General features: G+C 43.0%; 1 protein-coding gene across 6 annotated transcripts in view; it reads left to right on the forward strand.

Moving 5' to 3' along the window:
• Window positions 1-20,674, forward strand: part of lrp1bb (low density lipoprotein receptor-related protein 1Bb) — a 262,657-nt gene that overhangs the window by 72,459 nt on the left and 169,524 nt on the right. The gene's annotated exons all lie outside the window — the stretch shown is intronic.

Here is a 20,674-nt window from a genome sequence, read left to right on the forward strand (position 1 = left end):
ACCCATCCTTCAAGAACGCATTTGGAGGAGTCTTTGAATTTGGACAGCCTTCGTCACGTCGCTGTGACGTAATTGGCCTACAAATGTGGCCTCGAGAGGATGCGGCCTGAATCTAGAAACAGCTATGATACAGCTTCTTCTTCTTCGGGGTTTAACGGCAGCTGGCATCCTTGTACATGCAGTGCTGCCACCTTCTGTTTCAGTCCGTTATTACACTCTTAAATCCTGCTACTTATTCCTGCGTCTTTTGGGATCTTACAAAGCTTCAAACGACGCGTCGACTATTAAATCAGTCGACATAATCGTGACTACTTGACTAATCGTGGCAGCCCTTCTGCCAACAAGTGTCATGTTTATAACCCAACCACCAGCACTGAGTAAGGCCCCACTCAGTACCTGCTTCCTCCATTTAATAAGCAAAACAGAACAAAACTTTCAAAGTGTTTTACATCACAATAGATTTTAAACTGAAAACCCAGTGAGCATTGATGAGTTTTACTTCATGTAAAACGGGCACACTGGCCCCCGCTGGCTGCTCCCAGCAGACGTTTGATAACTTGTGTGATTGGCTGCTCTGCCACCTGTGATCCCTGTGTGACAAAGGCTTAAATGTGACAGATACAACATAGTTCCTACTCTGTGGCCATGGGCCGAGGCTTGTGCTCTAAAAAGACAATCAATTATGTGCTGGCACTTTTTGTTTGCTTTACCTTGCAGAAATAAGACCTTGCATATTCATCTAAGGAATTTTGCGTGGCTCATTACAGTGGATTATCCGTTGATAGAATCCGGATTAGATCAGCTTTGCCTTACAAACAAAGACACACGATTGGAAAGTGCTCTGCCTTCTGAAGCGGCAGCAGAGACTGCAATAACCAAGCTCCGCAATATAGGACGATGTTTACCAAGTTAAAATAAAATCAGAGGATATTTGAAGTTGTGTAGTTTATTTTGGGCGGGGGGCTGTGAACATTACACAGAGGAATTTGTTATCTTAACACATAAAATAACTAATATACAACAAAATTCAGTGCCATTGATGGCCTCTTTCCTTCATCCTCTGGCTCAGTGAGAGAGATGTAATCACTGCAACTTCAGAGTCTGTGGGGAGAAGGAAGGTGGCCTTGGATTGCAATACCTAGAGACAAGAAGGAGGCATCAGCTTATCCTATCAGCCGCAGGCCTCACGGGATTGAACAGATGATGACAGTTATTCAGGGAGCTGTGAAAACAGGCTGCTTTCAGGAATGGCTGAAGAATAGCTGGGTTTCATTTGACGTAGACGTGACGTCGACGTAAAGCGCGAAATTTGACTGGAGGGCGGAAGTGAAAAAGATCAGCGCAAAATCACAGACAGACAGTACGCAAAATGCCTTTGTCCTGTTGTGTTTACGGATGCTCCAGTAGGTCGACCCGAGAAACTGATAAACGGTATTTTAGGGTACCAAAAATAGCCCAACGAAGAGGAGAAAAATGGAAAATTCTAACCGAAAAACGTAGGAAAAAATGGATTTTAAATTTACGTTTACAGTCGGGAGGAGCAGAGTCTGCCAATGCCCGTGTCTGCAGCGACCACTTCGTCAGAGGTAATGTTATGTTTGCAAACGAACTTATTAGCATTAGGTTGTCGTTAAATTCTCGTTTACTTAGTGCTTTTAAGTTAGTAGTCTAATATTGACTTGATTGGGACTATAGGCTGCCCAAGTGCTTTGGATGACGAAGAGTCGGAGGACTGGGCTCCGACGGTCAATCTCGGCTACGAACGAAAACCCAGATCGGAATCAGTTCTCAAACGAGAGAAAAGAATGAAGCTTAAGGCAGAACAGCATCGATGTGCAGAGGCGATTTTGGATATGCAACAGACGGCTGAGAGCCCGGATTTGAGCCTAGTGACAGTGGAGAAAAGCCGCTACCGCTAACTGTTAGCGTGTTTAAGATAAAGCAATATAAGAACAAACACTCACCCTTGCAAACACCAAACTGTATCCATCACGGAGACGTTTTGTTCCAAGGTTATGGACCCACTCGCTGACAAAAAAATTGTACGCCTCCAGACTCTTGAAAGCTTTCATTTGCTGCCTAGTGTAGTAAGAAGTCTGGAGGACCAAGTAGTTGGTGATATCCACAGCCTCGATAGTAGGCAAATCCTTTACTTCTGTGGTGTATTCGGACATTTTCAAAGAATACGGATCACGTCCGATATATTTTTTAACTATCTGTTTATATCTCTCCCGAGAAACGGGGTCTAAAGTTGCACAATAGCTGCTCTCCTGACTCTCCACAGTGTCCTCCATGTTTACTTCCGCCCTCCACTCAAAAATCGCGCTGCCTCCGCACGTCATCAGAACCACGTGACTGCAACCCAAGTATACTGAGCAAAAAAGGCATTTCTCCAAATGTGTAAGTGTGGAAACAAATATTTTTGGTGGTCAGGCCTTTGCTCCGAGAGCAGCTAGCATCCTGGGTGGGGAAAGGTAACGTGAAAAGATTTAGTATCTGCTCAGAGTCGAATAATCGCATTCCAAGTTTGTGCATCCCAGTTAAAAGGAAGTCAAAATGTCAAGGCAGGACACAGCATCTGCTCTTAGCTGGCATGTGTGATAAAGTGGGACAGTCCTAATTCACTTTCTGCAAATGTATTTTATAAATACTTCAAGTGCTAATGGCTGTCATCGTGCAGCTCTCTCTCAGTCTCTGCATTCGCGGTACACGCTTGCACGCAGCGTCTTAGGACTTTAATCCTCGGTGAATCCTTCAGGAAAGGATTTCATGGACTTGTGGCTGGTCTCAGTAGCGCTGCCACGAGGAGCTTTGTGATTGTGGCGGACCTGTGAGTCCTGTGATAGAACAGTGACTCCCAGAGGAAAAGACAATAAAAGGGGTCAGTGGCTGACTTCAAAAACATAGTCACAGAATCTGCTTCGTGGCTGTAGCGTGGCTCGACCCAGTCACACCGATGTTGATCTCAGCGAGTCGAGGCAGCTGTTCAAAGACGGCTCTCTCGAGCGCTCCTTCCTTATTCCCCTTTAACAACAGGAAGGACTCGTCTTACCAAGCTTTCTTCTAAAGCGTTAATCAGCAGCCCACAGAGAGCTTAGAACACAACGTGTGATCAAAAGGGAAAAGATGAAATAAAATCTGATCCATGATCCAGTACGTGTTCATCTTGTAGTTATATTACTGACTGTAATTTAGTTACTTAGTTCCTGACGTTTGTTTTATCTATGTTTGCAGTACGGTTGTAAAATTGTTACAGACATGAACTGGATGTTCAGATGTGTAATTTTCCTAATATTCCCACACCTGCCAATAAGGATTCGCCTGAACACTTGACGTCTTATGTATCGATCGCACAAGAGGCAACATTTCATCTTTAGCAACATTCCCACTTTGTCTACGTCTTTCTAGGAACAAAGCTCAGCCAAACACACAGAACTTTTATTTTACCTACAAGTTATTAGTTCAGACTAAAAATTGGATTTAATTTTTTTATGTATCTATGAATAATGCTCACAGTTACAAAACCTCCACGAGTAAATTCAAAGGTGGAGAATGAGTGGATGCAGTGTTTAGTCTTTGTTTAAATATTTGATCACTAATAATATTTGATCACTTTATGGTCCACAGACGTATAAAGAAAAGAAACGAGCAGCAGCATTTCCTGGTTGGATGTTACTGGTGATGTCAGAGTGGAGGCGGGGTCAGGTGTTAATAAGCGTCACAGGAAAGACCTGCACATCATTTCTGCTCCTGAAAGCAGGATTTATTTTGTCATGTACTTTACAGTTTTTTCTGCTGCATAATATCTGCTTTATTACAACATGGTTATAATGTGTTATAATTCAGGGAGTGACACGTTTTCATTCTCAGGCTGTAACATATTTAAACCCTCTTTTTTTCTATTTGTTTCTATTTTCAAAGCCAATTATTTTTAATAGCTGACAGATCTGGACTGTGGACAGTTTTGCAGCATAAACATATTTTACAGTAGAGCCATGCTGCTGTTCTTTTTGTGCATAATTTGGTTTCCAACAGCGTGCCCGATGCCAGACAGTGAGTCGAGCCTGCGTTGGCACCTGGAGATCTGAAGGTCAGCACTGGTTTTCAGCCTTTTCTCTTCTATGTCACGATCACTTTCTTAAATATCGAAGATGAACTCTGCAAAGTCTCGCCTGCACATCCAGAAGTAAATTGGTGCATAGAGCGTCGCACAAAGGCAGGATCAAGGACTGTGTTGACCAAAGTGCCTCTGAAGAAAAGACCCGTATGGAATGTCCACATTTCCCAGTAAGACTGAACACTGCAGTCTTTTCTTCCATATGCCTTCCTTTAGAGATACAAACAAATATCATCATTCAGCCAGAACAACACAGCACGGTCAGACACTGTTTGCTGTCTGCTGAGCAGTAGCACCTGCTCAGGTGAGCAGCTGATTTAACTAAGATGAGCAGCATCACCTCTGGTGGTATATTTATATTCTGGTTCTAGTTCCACCCAGGGCCAATAAATGAATTGAATCTCAGCTTGAATGAAATAAAAATAACACTTTTAAGCTCATTAACTAATCTGACTGTTTGCACATCTGGATGTGCAGCTGACAAAGCGCCTGTGGAAATGCTGCTTAGATGTGCGGTCTGTCTGCGGCGGCGCTGCAGACGCCGTTCTCGCGCATTCCAGGCTGACTGTCAACAACCTTCAGGGTCTTTGTTATCTGGCAAGTTCTGCATTGAAATAAATGTATCACAAATGTGTGTGGGTCCCGTGAGACTTGGTGCCGGTAGGTTGGAGGTTTAGGGGGTAATGTAGCGTAGCACCTTGTTATTGAGCTGAAGGACTGGGCCTTTTGCATTATGTAACGTTTATTTCCCTTCCTCTTCATCTCTGCCTCCCTGCTGAGTTATAACACTTGTGTTGACTCATCAGAGAGGAAAAAAGAAAATTACATATACCATTATTTTAAATGTAGCTGCTTATGTGCTGGAACCAGACCACCGGTTATTAGAAGCTCATTAGTACGTCGTCATTTCCCCAAAAAACAAAAGTCAGTCGGGCATCACTGTCCTTTGCTATCAGCGCAATGCGCTGCACATACATCTAGTTGGCAGGCACAATAATTTGGCTTTGTTTGTTGTAGCAGGAGGCGCGAGGCTTTGAAATAAGACTTTTAATTTACTATTTCTCTCCCTGTCTGCATTTGGAGCAGAACTTATGTACACTTCCCCAGGCTTGTGCCATCTGTTTCACCAGCAGTCTCAGTAGGCAGGAAACAGACAACAAATACCGCGCGCGCCTGTGCACTTGGAAAGAGTCGTTCCCACGAAGCCACGATATGCTTTTAAAAGTCTCTGCGATTAAAAATGGCTTTTGTGTCAAAATGAAATCGGCGCATAAAGGCAAAGTCGTCTTCGCTGCCCTCAACGTGTCACGTGCTCACGTTCAGCTCTGCGCTCGCTGCGTTGCCCTTCCTCCTGCCGTTTAACACGTTTCCACATGCTGCAGCGTTTTGTCTTAAGCAAAACCATTAGCGGGAAATTTTGGTTGCCTGGTGACAATCTGGTACCCACACTATGTCTCACGCTTGTCAGGAGTGATGCACTGGGAGGAGCACGTCGCTTCTTTGTCTTTGCTCTCACAACCTCCTTCTCAACAGCTAAGCTGCACTGACACATTCCCCCTTTTGTATTCCCTCCTAGTACAAGTGTTGTAAAGGACAGCGTCCCAGCTTGTCACCTGCAAAACCGAAGAAAAGAGCACATTTCATAAACTTGACGTGCTTGCTGTCATGGAACCGCTGTGACATTTAAGTGCTAAAAGCTACATTATCTCCCTGCTGCTGCAGCAGAGAACAAAGCATCAGTGTGATATGAGCTTAAAGTCAAAGTAAACACAGAGGCACGTACCTGCCGTGACAGCCAATCAGAACGTCATCCCAGTCGTTGTGCTCAGAGTGCTTTATCTCACACTTAGATGGCAGCCAGGACTTCTTTCTGCATCCAGATGAACCCGAGACAATAACCTTCATTTTTTAATTGTGCATAATCTAACAGTGAAATGAACGAGCTAAACCATCGCCGGCGTTGTAGTTCAGTGATTACTCAAGGGGAAGCTGGGTTAGTGCCAGAGGATAGTTAGAGCAAATACATGTCCTCCCAACAGCTATGTGTATTATACTTTAACCATGGTCCTCATTAAAGTGTCCTCCGAGGCAAAAAATGGCTTATTTACAGGCTGATGATCAATTGATTTACCCCGCGGGCCAGCACACCAATTTGGGCCCTGGAACTTATTAAATAGTGTGAAATATATATACATAAATGCAAAGGTCGAGGCTTCTCACTAAATCTATCCAGAGCCTTTTTCTTTGAAGGGCGTGTGGTTGGTTTGCTGTGTCACCACCGCGCCTTCACTTTGGATTATTACTTTTTAAATCTGATAACAGCTGGAGACACAAACCAAGAGAGTCTGAAGATTTCTGTGTTTATTCGTGAGAAATCATTCAAGCATGAACTGTTTGGAAAAATATGAAGGAATTCTGTAAGTTGCCCAAACTTACAGTAGGAAAGGAGTGTCCTGATTGGGTGCTTCCATCTGCACTTGTTCATGGAGCTGTTCGCACTGTGGACCTGAATCAAACGTTTATGGGCTGCAGTGGTTCAAGGTTCTTTATTTGTCACATGCATAGTTATACAAGTATAACACACAGTGAAATGTAGCCTGACACGCTCCTCGACATGTGCAAAAATGGGGGGGGTAGAGGAAGAACATTATATATATATATATATATATATATATATATATTATATATATATATGGATGGCCCCAACTGACCGAGTGCTCAGTGAATACCTCAGGCAGCAGAAACCCAAGAAAGAGGAGGGAGACGAGGAACCATCATGGAAGGACAGGCCCCTGCACGGTATGTACCACCGGCAGATAGAGGAGGTGGCTGATATCCAGAAATCCTACCAGTGGCTGGACAAAGCTGGACTGAAAGACAGCACAGAGGCACTAATCATGGCAGCACAAGAACAAGCTCTGAGTACAAGATCCATAGAGGCTGGGGTCTATCACACCAGGCAAGACCCCAGGTGCAGGCTGTGTAAAGATGCCCCAGAGACAATCCAGCACATAACAGCAGGGTGCAAGATGCTAGCAGGCAAGGCATACATGGAACGCCATAACCAAGTGGCCGGCATAGTGTACAGGAACATCTGTGCCGAGTATAACCTGGAAGTCCCGAGGTCAAAATGGGAGATGCCCCCAAGGGTGGTGGAGAATGACCGAGCTAAGATCCTGTGGGACTTCCAGATACAGACGGACAAAATGGTGGTGGCTAACCAACCGGACATAGTGGTGGTAGACAAACAGAAGAAGACGGCCGTAGTGATCGATGTAGCGGTTCCCAATGACAGCAATATCAGGAAGAAGGAACACGAGAAGCTGGAGAAATACCAAGGGCTCAGAGAAGAGCTCGAGAGGATGTGGAGGGTGAAGGTAACGGTGGTCCCCGTGGTAATCGGAGCACTAGGTGCGGTGACTCCCAAGCTAGGCGAGTGGCTCCAGCAGATCCCGGGAATAACATCGGAGATCTCTGTCCAGAAGAGCGCAGTCCTGGGAACAGCTAAGATACTGCGCAGGACCCTCAAGCTCCCAGGCCTCTGGTAGAGGACCCGAGCTTGAAGGATAAACCGCCCGCAGGGGCGTGCTGGGTGTTTTTTTTTTTTTTTTTTGGTTTTTTTTTATGGTATATACACTGGGTGAATGTGCAGTAGTAGCAGCAAGCAGGTGAATTCTGTACATTAATATGAATAGACATCTGACTATTTTACAGGATAGACAATATAAACATATTTAAAATTAAAGGAATTGAAATGTACATTGTGCCTTGGTTTAGTGTCTGGAAGAGTCCTGTCTCAGTCAATTATAGATGATGTGAGAGGGCGGGTGTGTGTGTTTAGGGCACGGATGGCTTGGGGATAGAAGCTCCTCTTGAGTCTCTCTGTCCTTGCCCGGAAGATGCGGAACCTTCTACCAGATTGCAGAAGTTGGAACAGTTTGTTGCCAGGATGGGACGGGTCCTTCAGTATCTGCGCTGCTCTAGTCCGGCATCTCCTGGTGTAGGTGTCCTGAAGCGGGGGGAGAGCAATCCTGCAGCAGCGTTCTGCTGTACGGATCACTCTCTGGAGAGCTTTTTGGTCCTTCACACAGCTGTTCCCAAACCACGATGTCATGTTCTGTGTGAGGATGCTCTCCACAGCGCCTGTATAGAAAATCCTGAGGATCTTTGGAGAGACCCTGAACTTCCTCAGTTGTCGTGGTGATACAGGCGCTGCCTAGCCTTTTTGGTCTGGACCTGAATGTGGGCAGCCCATGTCAGGTCTGAGGAGATGTGGACACCAAGATACTTGAAGGACTGCACCCTCTCCACTGGAGCTCCATTGATGATAATGGGCTTGTAGTCTCTGTGCTGACCCCTTCTGAAGTCCACCACCAGCTCCTTGGTCTTGCTGACGTTCAGCTGGAGGTGGTTGTCCTGGCACCACGATGCCAGATTCTTCACTTCATCCATGTAGGCCGCCTCATCGTTGTTGGAGATGGCACCCAACACCACTGTGTCGTCAGCAAACTTCACAATGGTGTTGGAGCCATGGGTGGCCACACAGTCTGAAGTGTAGAGGGAGTAGAGCAGTGGCGAGAGGACACATCCCTGAGGTGCTCCTGTGCTGTTCATAATAATAATAATAGTGGAGTGTTAAACAGACTAACCACATGTGCCCCGGGAGTTAATATTAAGAGTCAAACTGCCATCTTATTTAAATGTCATGTACAGATTGTTTCATAAAGTGTGTGTCAGCAGGTTTGTTATAATAAACTTTTACAGAAATGTTTTCAGCCACAAGGCTTCAAGACGGGTTTAGTTAAAAGAAACCACAGAAGATGAGAGACAAATGGCTCGTCTATTGTGTTTCTTCTGCAGAAAATCTCTTTAAAGAACAGCTCCAGTTCTTTCTAAAAAAAAACAATAGCGACATGCCCATCTGTACTCTGAGAGGTTTATTTGTTGCTGTTATTATTCCTCCCTAAAGCAATTTCAGTGTAAGTGAAATCCACACTTCCCATTTTGTGCAAAAGCAGCATTCAGTTCAGCAGCAGGATAATGTGAGGCCCTGGCAGTTATACAGCTGTAGATTCATACAAGTCACATGTCTTTCAGTAATAAAGCCAGGACACACAACACACAACACACACACACACACACACACACACACACACACATTAACGATGCTTTAAGGATCTTTTTTTTTCGTGACTTGTGTTTCACAGCCACGTATCTGTGTGAGGCCCTGAAGTGATATATTAAGATGATTTTTGAGACCAGTGAACAAAAACACATATAAGATGTTTCATTTGTTGTATTTTGAGTTAAATCACATCTTAATTAAAAATTCAGCGCAGACACTAATTAAAACACATCTCTGGCTCCAGCTGTGCTGAAGCTCACTTCACTGGGAAGAAGCCAGTCTTCCCATCACGTCCATCCTGTGATCCAGCGTCGCGGTGATTAACCGTCAGATGTTAAACGAGCGCACTGACAGCAACACGTTATAAATGAAGACGCTTGTAAACCGATGTTGGAGATGCCCATGACCATTCAACCTTTTCATATAACTCACAGAAGCGAGAGCTTCTTCTGAAATTAATCGAAGCAGCTTGTATGATCCATGTACAGCACAGTGTACAGAGCTCTGTGTGTATTTCTGTTAGAAAACTTCATTTCTACAGAAACACTGTGTTTGTGTGCTAAGTAAACATCTGCATTAGTTTTTATTATTAATATAATTAACAGCAAATATTTAATAACATTTTCATGCATGTCTTGATTAATAATGTTATTTGATGTGTTGTAGACACATTAAGTGTCTGTTTGTTCCAGCATCAGCTCCTGTGCAGGTTTCCAGCTGACAGTGAATTCAGCACGTTTCCATAATAATAACTGGTCCCGTTCATTCAGGCTGTAAACGACTGTGTATTTATGTCTTTAATGAAACTGCAACACAGTGACTGATTTTAATGGCATCATTATTCTCACTGAATACTCATTTTAAGCTCCAAATGCAGTTCATTGTATTTTTAATACTGTGACACTGACTGTGGAATATTTACATGACATTATTAACATTAACACCATATTACTCATCACTGTATTCACTTATTTGTTTACTGGTTTTCAGTTAATGGAAACTGTCAGTTTCTTCTTTTTCTTCGTTTGTCTTTATTCTGTGAAGTGCTGTGTCATTATTCTGTCCTGCGAGTGCTTATTTCTCTCCAGAGGCTGATGTATTGATTCTTTGCTGTACAGTATATGGCTGTCACGGATGCCAACACCTGCCTTATTCCTCTGTGCAGCAGAATGAAACTGGGAATTATGTGTGGGAATAGATTTGATGGAATACTCAGTATAATTTACAGGAAATAATAAGTCATTGCACACAGGAAATGAGTCAGAGGGGCTCTGTGCACATTATTATTTGGCTCTCACTGACTGCACCCAGCACATGTAGCAAGTAGCAAATAATGGGGATTTTCATTTGGTTGATTTTGACCCGGACAATGTTTTATTCAGCGGAAAGGCACTCAATCTGGACTATTAATGCAACAAAGGTGAGACAAGATTTAAGGTTTTGACATCAGCCCAAATACTTAAACAGCATTACATTTTATTTCTATTTTATTATCATTGTAATAACACATGGAGAAGTGTAATTTTACATTCATTCTACTTTTAGTAGAGCCACGTTTCAGGAGTACGCTAAAGAGGATCAACAGATAATAAAGACATCAAAGGTTATGCTCCTGTCACATGTTATTCATCATATCAACATCATTATGTTCACGCCAACATGTGCAGCTATGTTTTCCATTCATGCAGTCTGCATGTAGATCAGGGCCTGGACTGGACAGTCAGACGCACTGGATGTGTTTGGAAATTCATTCCTGGAGTTTTATTGTGTTTTGAAGAAGTTTTCAGAAGCAGAGACAAAAACATTTCAGTCTTTTTTATAAACAAACTGTTTGTCAATATGAATGGTTTTGGAAAATTCTGTAACAGACTGAATGATCTGTGTGGTTTGACTGGTTCAGTCGATGACGTCATCGTTTAAAGCCAGTCAGGGTGGGCACGCTCAGTTTTGCGTAACTATTTTTAAATCCCGGTAGCACTGCAACCACGTAAGCTAGCGCAATAATTTTTTTGCATATGAAACCGGAGGAGTTGTACTTACATCTTATGCCATCAGCTTGTCCTAGGTCACAGTTTCCTTCCACATATAGCTTTGCAAAAACTGCATAAAAAGCACTTGCAGCAACAAAAACATAATATTCCAGAAACACGCTTTGCCGATCCGATCAGCTGTTCGTAACACTTCCTACGTCCATTAGCACAACTATCGCATGTCCGCCATGTCCTGCCCGAAACCGGAAGTGACGTCATTTTCGCAGAAATGTAGTTTTTTACCATCAGGGCCTCATGAGCCTATACTGGTGTTTTTAAAAGTTATGTTTGACTTTATGACTTTCTGTGTCGTTTCTGGGATGCTTAGGACTCATATTGCACTGCTGGAAATAGTTTATTTTGATGCATATGCTGCTTTTTTGCAAATTTGCATTATAATATTTATTTTCGTTTTTCCTGCAGTGTATAAAAATTGGTGTATTTCAAAAATAAAACTATGAAGACACTCAAAATAAATTTCCTGTGGTGGGAAACTATTTTGTGCAACTTTTTTGTATTTACAGTTTTGAGGGATAAGCCTCTTAAATTTCTCTAACTAGAAATATATGTTAAAAAACAAAAACGATTTTCAATTTTTTTGTAGTTTATTGCATTTTTAGAAACTTTAGATTATGGTTTGGAGTCAAACATGTTAATCTTTCTTCACAAACAACGTTTTCTTTTGTCCTTAAAACGAAAGGAACTTTTAGCCCGGTATTTATGTTAACAGCAGTTATTATTTTAGAGCCACTTCAAGAGAAGATGGCACAGGGACAAGGCCGCGTGGAAACGCTTGCACAGCAGTAAAGTGATGGTCTTTTGTCCCTTTTGATGCTGAGGAAGTCTGCATGAGTTATAAGGCACAACATATATTTCTTTTAATCTATCAAAGATTAAACATTTAGTCATCCTGTAACGCAGAAAGTTTGTTTCACTGTGTGGAGGAGCGCAGTCCTTGAAGGCTCTGAGTAGTGGGAAATAATGCCTCTTTGTTGGGGGGGTCAGACAAACACAGAAGGAAAAAAAGCAGCTCTTTCAGCTGAATGCAGCATTTCAAATACCAAGGATGTAAAGGTCACACAGGAAAATAATTCTTTTAAATAGCCCTAACTACCACTGGGCCTTTCATAAAGAGGCCATGCTGAGGAGAGCTGTGCTTTAGGCTTGTTCAGATGTAGCTGTGATGGCAGCAAACTCATGTTTATCACATTGCACATAATCAGCTCGCATTTTTGTAGTTCACTTTGTTGCCAGGGAACTGTTGAAGTCTCAGCAACATGCTTTGGATGACGCACTTATTTTGTGACAAGTAGCGGCAGTGCACATTCATAAGCCGTCCAAGGTTTGTCTGCCTTGTGGGTGCAAACAAATCACACTCAGGGTTTGGAGGCTCGTCAGCGGCGCTCTCACATGGTAGAAATATACTGTTCAGCCACAGCATCACGGAGGCCAGGCAGGATAATGCAGGCATGACAGCAATGACTTCACATCATATACGTGCTGATGGGTTAGCCGTTTATAGGACTTCTAGATTCACACAAACACACAGCAGACACAACTGGAATATGAATACACCCTTTACACTGGGGGTATTCTTCCACACCTGTGACACAGCTTATGAGCGATGTGAGAGATTTATGTTATCACCACGTGCTGCAACCTTTTTCACTGTGAATCCTGTGAGAGTCAGTCCTGCTGCTACTACTGCTATTAGCAGGGTCACAGTGTGCAACACACCAAGATCAGCTACGATGGCTGTGGCTAACGACACAAACACAAAGCTGGCTGGAGCTGAAGTCCCACAGCATTTATACCAGCAGGTTCCTGAGGTCCACTGACCATCTCAGCCCCACAACAGCCCACAGGTTGTTTTAAGTTTAGCCTGTGTTTACTGTGGCAGCAAAAGTATTTTAACACAGCAGAGAACGAGAGCGTTTACTCTCATTCAAAGTAAAACCTGCTCAGCTCTGTGTCAGCGTTCCTAAATGTCCTTTCAGGAATATTTCCCTGGGTTTCTCTTGGACAGCTAGCTGTGTCTCTGCTCCTGCTCTGTCTGCCGTCTGCACGGCTCGGCTCTTTTTTCACTGCAGTTTGCATGAATGTGGTCGCCCATCGGCGTGAAATGACTGGTTTTCATACAGAATTAGTCCACGGAGTAATCCGCCGTCGCATTTAGCTTTTTGAGCTCTTATTGCTACAGGGCAAGTTAGTCTCTCGCCTGCACGCTGGTGCGTGTGGATGAATATGCTGGGTGATTAGGTCAGCTGGCAAGTTTTCCCTAATGAATTTTTCCAAGTTCTGTGTTTACTTAAAGTCAGACTCGACACAGAAATGACTCGTGTCAAATATCATTTGCAGCAGCGTCACTCTTCTTGTTTCCCCGTACAGTATATCTGCAGTGATGAAACATGGATTCACTGCAGCCGCTCGTATATGAAACACAGCAGGTGAAATAAACTAGAGTAATCATTTAATGCCACATGTCTGAACCATGAACCAATCACTGCTTGTGTTTATTGTCTCACTGACATGCAAAGATGTTTTTCTCTGCAAGTAAAGTGAGAAAGCACTGGCCTGCACTGGCCTGCACTGGCCTGGCCTGCAGGTAAAGCACAGCGCAGTGAACGCTGTTGCCGTCCCTGCTGTTCTTGATATTTTGGCTTTTGATCAGATTGAGCCGAATGATGTGCACATGTTACACGGCTCATGATTAGATTAGAGATTTATGCAGAGACGATAACGAGTTTAAAGATGAGAAATGTGTTCTGTACAATAGCTAATATCACTGTAATTGCAGGATTTACTACAAAAGAGCCCGATGCTGTTATAAAGCCATTATGGGAACAACATTGGTGTTGCCTCAGGTCGGGCGTTACCATGCCTCTTTGATCGCCAACTTTAACCATAAATTAAGGAAATGAAATCTTTATTTCTAAGGGATCTGATAAATCCCTGTACTTGCTAGTTCAAGGAGCTTCCCCTGCTGATAGGCTCTGTGTTATTTTCTTTTATGAATTCATTATTCCACACAAACTGGCAGCAGCTCAGATTAACATGATTATCATAATGAACATTGCAGCTGAAATTCCCCCCTAGAAGCCTCTCATTTTACATTAAATAGAGGTATTAGTTTGGCCCAGCTGGTTTCTCCTCATTCACTTCTCAAAGTAGGAAAATAGCTCCATGATTTTTAATTAACGTGTATAAAAAAACCTCACATATCCAGTTTCTTCTGTGTATGCAAATGAAGGCTGTAGACGAGCTATTCCAGCCGTCACAGGGTAACACAGAGTGACAAACACCTCTGACCTCGTCAGGATCTCTCATTAACCTAACACGCATGCCTGTGGACGGCAGGAGGAACCCACGCAGAACATGTGAACTCACAGAGATGGGGTCAGGCCAGGATTCAAACCAGCAACCCTTTGGTTGTGAGGTGGCAGCATTAACTCTACTGTGAATGATTTTTAATACGCCTGAGGCTGTTTGGGTTTGTTTTAAAGGGAAATCGATTAATTCCAACATGTCAGCGTTTGTTTTGTTACCGTGCTGACATTAACGCTCATTATGGGCGTTCCCAAGATGAGTGTGTGCACCCGGTCTTTTTCCAGGCTGGACTGATTGTGCAGGAGACATGTTTTATGACCAAGAAGTGGGTGCACACGTCTGACACATACAGGGTCAAATATGTGGCAGCTTGCACATCCCAACCCCCTCGTGTCCGCATGGAGAGGTGCAACAGTGCAGCAGCTCGGTGCATTAATGGAAACACAAACAGAGGAGGAGGATTAAGCCACACAGGAGCATTCATGAAGGATCACTGCGAGCTGCTAGATGCTGATATGTTAACCGGGGAAACGCACCACTGAGCATCTGTTTAGCCTTTAAAAACATCGGAGCATCTTTTGTGTGACTGTAGAAAGTATTTCTAAAAATATACATGAAGGAGGTGTGGATGCAGATATAATCGTATTAGCCAAATACTCGCGATGTTTATGCTATTTTTTTCCCCAGATTTGGAATCTTTACATCTCCAATAAATAAACAAAAGTATGACAAACTATTTTCAAAGAGATTTAACCTCAATAACAACACTCAGTTCCCACCAGCTGAGCGAAGAATAACCAGGAGGAGGCATCAGTCTCAGTGTCTCAGTCTCTATACTGAGCTCAGTCCAGAACGCAACAGCAATGTGTCTGATGCCATCGGTGACTTTAAGTAATCTGATTACATGTATCTTTTCCATGTAATTTAGTTACACGAGTACGATGTAAAACACTACATTTAGTGGAATGTGGTCAAATGAAATTTGCTTAATTGGCCCATATTCAGTTTAAACCGAGCAAATCTCCTTAATAAATATTTCAGTTACATTTTTACTGTGTTCATGAGGGCAAAGAATCATTCTGAGAGTAACTTGCTGTTACAGTCTGATGCCCCTCGCACTGTGTTGGAAGCAGGCCTGAGCTGCTGTTGCTGATGAATGGCTCAGATATGGGCGTTTGTAACCTGATGCAGGTCATCTGGGTGTTCCACACTTACAACGCGGACCCAGAGGAGCTGTGAGTGTCTCTACCATGTAAAGTGATATCGGCCCTCTTTAAAGTTTCTGCTTTTTAGTTTATTTTCAAGAAATTATCTTTTAAATCAGCCTCTTGTCATGTTCTTTGAGCCAGTCTGTGGCGAGGGTGACGCACCTTTGCAGGGTTCGTTTTGCATCCTTTTTCCTTTTTTTTTTTTTTTTTTTTTTAGGGCGGACCAAAGTGTAGTGCTTCTTTATTATGAGTAATTGGCAACAGCATATTCATCAAGACGACTAAAGAAGAACAAGCATGATTAGGGATGGGTATTGATAAGATTTTCACGATTCCATTTTCGATTCTGTTTAACGAGTTTCGTTATATCTTTATCCAGAACAGTCATCGATCGTTTATCATGCGTCTAACTTAAGAGAGAATATCTAAACTAGAGGATAACGATTAGCTTTAGAACTTATAGTATCCTAATATCTCTCTTAAGTGAACAAATTAAGCAATATTTTAGGAGTACTGGCTAAAGTAGCTCCTTTGATTAAACATTAGTAAGAGATCTTATTTTTTTTTTTTTTTTTGCCTGTCCCGTTTGGCTCTTTTGCCATCAGAATTGTTGTCTAAAGGCAAAGAAAGATGCCCAACGGATTTACTTTACCAAACTGACCATCCCAGCCTTGCCGTAATGGTCCATTTGATTCACCTTTTATTGTTTATTTTATTTTCACTTACTGAATACGGGACAGACTTGACTGGGGGAAAGAAAGAGGGAAAGAGAAACAGCTGAGAAGAGGGACGGGGGAGAAGGGCAAAAGACAAAAACCAACAGAACGGGCAGAGAAAAAAAAATGCATATATCAATCACCTGGATCACCTGCTGAGAAAGAAAAAAGAAAGACAAGCAGAAGAGAACAAGAGTAATAGAATAAACAACATCACAATGATATATGTGAATATGACAGTAAATACTAAATATTAAACATTATTGTGCAGCACATAAGATCAACACAACACAGTGTGCTTTGAGGTAGGAGCCAAAAAGGGTGTAGTTTGTGGGTGTGATCACCCGTGTGTGCAGGTTCGTTTTGCATCCAACAGAATAAGGAGAATGGTTTTTCCCTTGTTGTTCTTTGAACAGTTGTTCTTTCACTGTCTCGTCTGATGGTAAAATGGTAAATGGCCTGTATTTGTTTAGCGCTTACTAGTCCCTAAGGACCCCAAAGCGCTTTACATATCCAGTCATCCACATCAACCTTCACACACTGGTGATGGCAGCTACATTGTAGCCACAGCCACCCTGGGGCGCACTGACAGAGGCGAGGCTGCCGGACACTGGCGCCACCGGGCCCTCTGACCACCACCAGTAGGCAACGGGTGAAGTGTCTTGCCCAAGGACACAACGACCGAGACTGTCGGAGCCGGGGCTCGAACCGGCAACCTTCCAGATTACAAGGCGAACTCCCAACTCTTGAGCCACGATCGCAGCCACGAACACAATAGATGCTGAATTCGTTACTTCTATTAAGTCTGAAGATCTTTTGGTCTCACGAGAAAAGTCAGATCTCTGCTGTACCGCCACCAATTTCACGCTCCTGTAACAGGCCATTTTGCCTTGATGGTTGGCCACCCCCGTATTCCTGAGACTCAACCATCCTGGACCAGCATGACTGGAACTCTGTCTCCATGGGCAGCAGCGACTAGTCACGACCTCTAACCTGGTTCCAAAGCTCTCATCAAGTTCCCATCCACATTATTTCGTTTCACACTACGTCTAAAGCCAAAAGTCACGAGAAGTGAACAGATGGAAAATTCTGTCAATGAGAATGAATTTAACAGATGAAAAATTTGAGCTATTTATTTTTCCAAGGTTGAGATTTTGAAAAATGTTTTTCTTTTGGCTAAAAATCATTTTTATCTTTGAAATTCTGTTTGGCCCAAGTTGGTGTTTAGTTCATATTCAGAGTATTACTTTGTAGGTATTCTTTACAGTAAGATAAGATAAGATAAAACTTTATTAATCCCTCGGGTGGGTTCCTCTGGGAAATTCGGTTTCCAATAGCACAGCACCGACAGAAGCTACAGAATATTATATATATACACACACAAACACACACACACATACACACACACACATACACACACACACATACACACACACACATACACACACACATACACATACACACACACACACACACATACAGACAAATATAAATAAAATATACGAAGGGGATAAATAGAATAAATAGGAATAAAAAATAAAAATACAAGTGAATTGCACATTTCAAGTATTGAGTCTATTGCACTGTTGACTATTTACAAAAGTATTGTACAGTGAGGTGAAGAGGCACTACAGCTTAGTTGTTCCCCCCTCCTTTGTCCTCCTGTTTCCCCTCCCTCTCCCCTCCAGAGAGGAGTTAAACAGTCTGATGGCGTGTGGGACAAAGGAGTTTTTAAGTCTGTTAGTTCTTGTCTTGGGGAGAAGCAACCTGTCACTGAACAGACTCTTCTGGTTGTTAATGGCCGTGTGCAGAGGATGCCAGCATTGTTCATAATGTCCAGCAGTTTCTTTAATGTCCTTTTCTCTGCCACTGTCACCAGAGTGTCCAGCTTCATGCCGACCACAGAGCTGTTATCTGTTCATTATTAGTAGTATGTGTCTTTACATATAATAACACAGGCAGCTGTTTAGTGCGCTGTGGTTTCATTTTAAATGAACTACTTTGCGTTGGGATTGAATTTTGCTCTTTTCTGGTCATATTTTTCTAAAATCACACAGGTGAGCTTATAGGCCTGTAACACCTGAACCTCTAACAGCTTAGACAGAATAAACAATACAGTTGGTGTCTTTGGCTGAGACCCCGATGGATCTGTAATGCTGACCAGTGAAAATGATCACATTTCTTTCCACCTCTCACTAGTTGCCTGAAAAAATGCATTGATGATTTTGCCAGATCAGACGTTTTTGTGGTGAATAAATGTGGTATTTAAAGCGATTTGTCCCAGAGATGATACAAACCTGTGGCCAGTTGCTCGGCTCTGCAGTCGCTCTATAAAAACCTGTGAGAGAAGCTCAGACGTGAACCTTTCTTTCCTGGAAGCAGGTCTTAGTGGGTGTGTTAATGTCAGTAAGGGGGCTCGTGCGGATTTGCATCTTTGTGGCTTATTGGGACAGTAACTGGAAATCAATCAGTGATATGAATATTACTTTAACCTTAAATATCTGCTCTGAAAGAAGTGTGTGGCAGCAGGTATGGCCCCGCTCACAGTAACACAGCTGCACGCTTTAATCTTTATCACACAGTTTTTATTTGTATTTATTTTTGGCATCTGACTGGGTGCACATTTCCTCTGTTTAAGGTTTTATGTTTGTCAGACGCTCATTCCAGCTGACATTATTTTATACAGATTAATACGGCTAATAATTTTTAATCTTATAATTTATTCTGTGGATCTCACTCTTCAGTTCGACCCTTTAGACACTTAGTTTGGTGATTTCAAAGACGATGTCAGGCGCTTAAAGAGACGGTCTTCATTTCTAATAATCTACAGTGAACATATATGATGAAGCCTAATCCTCTACTGTATATTCCACTCCAAGCGAGCATCCAGTGTAGTACAGTAGGCTGCCAATCCACAAAGGAGTTGTGGCACCTCAGCCATTGAGAGACCATCTGTGTTCCCCTGTATGACAGCTCAGAGCCGCTGAATATTCATGCACCATCCCTCCGCTTATCGCATTAGATTAGAACCCATGCGGCGAGAAAGGAAAGGCAGAGGAGGACAACACTGATATGTTGTCAGAGACCCTTACAGCTGTGTGTTAAATAGCAAATTAGCCAAATGGACACTGGAGCAGCGAGTCCCTCTCTCTGCGTGTGTCCTGAAGCGTTTCCACTCAAAGCTTTACTTCACATTTAACGCCCAACAGAAGGAGATGTGTTTGAGGTGAGAGTGTGTTGTTTCCAAATGCACGAGGTGTACGTGCATTTTATATTTCTCAGTACATAACTAGAATGCACAAAACCCCTAGCAGTGTTTTAAACATGAAGAGTTACAGATTCAAGATCGGTCTTGTAGAGAGGAAGTTTCAGATCCATGAAGCCTCTGACAGCTGAATCTGAAGGACTCGTGTTCCAAACACATTCTGGGTCCCAGCTGACACGGCTGCTGTTCATGTGAAATATAAACTCTCAGAGACAAGGTCACAGAGAGCTGACTTACCTAAATGTGGCATAAAGAGTGGGAATCATCAGCGCTTGAAGGGCTTAAAGCCAAGACACATTCATTAAAGAACATCGCTCGTCACCATTTCAAGGTAATAAAATCCTTGGAGAAGAAACGAACATGTCCACATGTTCCCTGTGTGAATCTGCAGGGCTCTTTCCTTGGAACAACCACATTAATTGCTGCATTCGTAACTTTACAGGATGACAGGTGACAGATAATCATCCGGTCAGCGCGGTCCGAGTGTGCCGGGATGGGGGACTCTGGGGATTGTTACAGATCTCATCACATGCACGATAAATCTTCCCATTAAGTGCCTGCAACAGCACACTGGTAATTGATATCAATGTAGTTAAGGTGGTGCTGTGACACATTTACTGTGCCGGTGTATTGGTCAGCTGTGTTTTATGTGCTCTGGTGGCTGCTGCGTGAACGAGGGTCACCTACGGGCCTCGTGAATCCTTAAACAGCTGCTCCGTGCCGTTTGGCTGGCTGACGGCGAGAGTCGGGCCGTTTGTTATAGGACGTCACCGATGTGTCTGCAAAGCAGTGTGGCGAACATCTGTTGTGTGTAAAGAACAATGCTGTGAAGTGCAAACACATTTGCATATGTATAGGTTCCTCGTCCTCCTGTGAAAGAGGTCTT

This window comes from Haplochromis burtoni, unplaced genomic scaffold, assembly GCF_018398535.1.
Source record: "Haplochromis burtoni strain Fernald_Lab_line unplaced genomic scaffold, NCSU_Asbu1 Contig_74, whole genome shotgun sequence".
In the NCBI taxonomy this organism is placed as follows: domain Eukaryota; kingdom Metazoa; phylum Chordata; class Actinopteri; order Cichliformes; family Cichlidae; genus Haplochromis; species Haplochromis burtoni.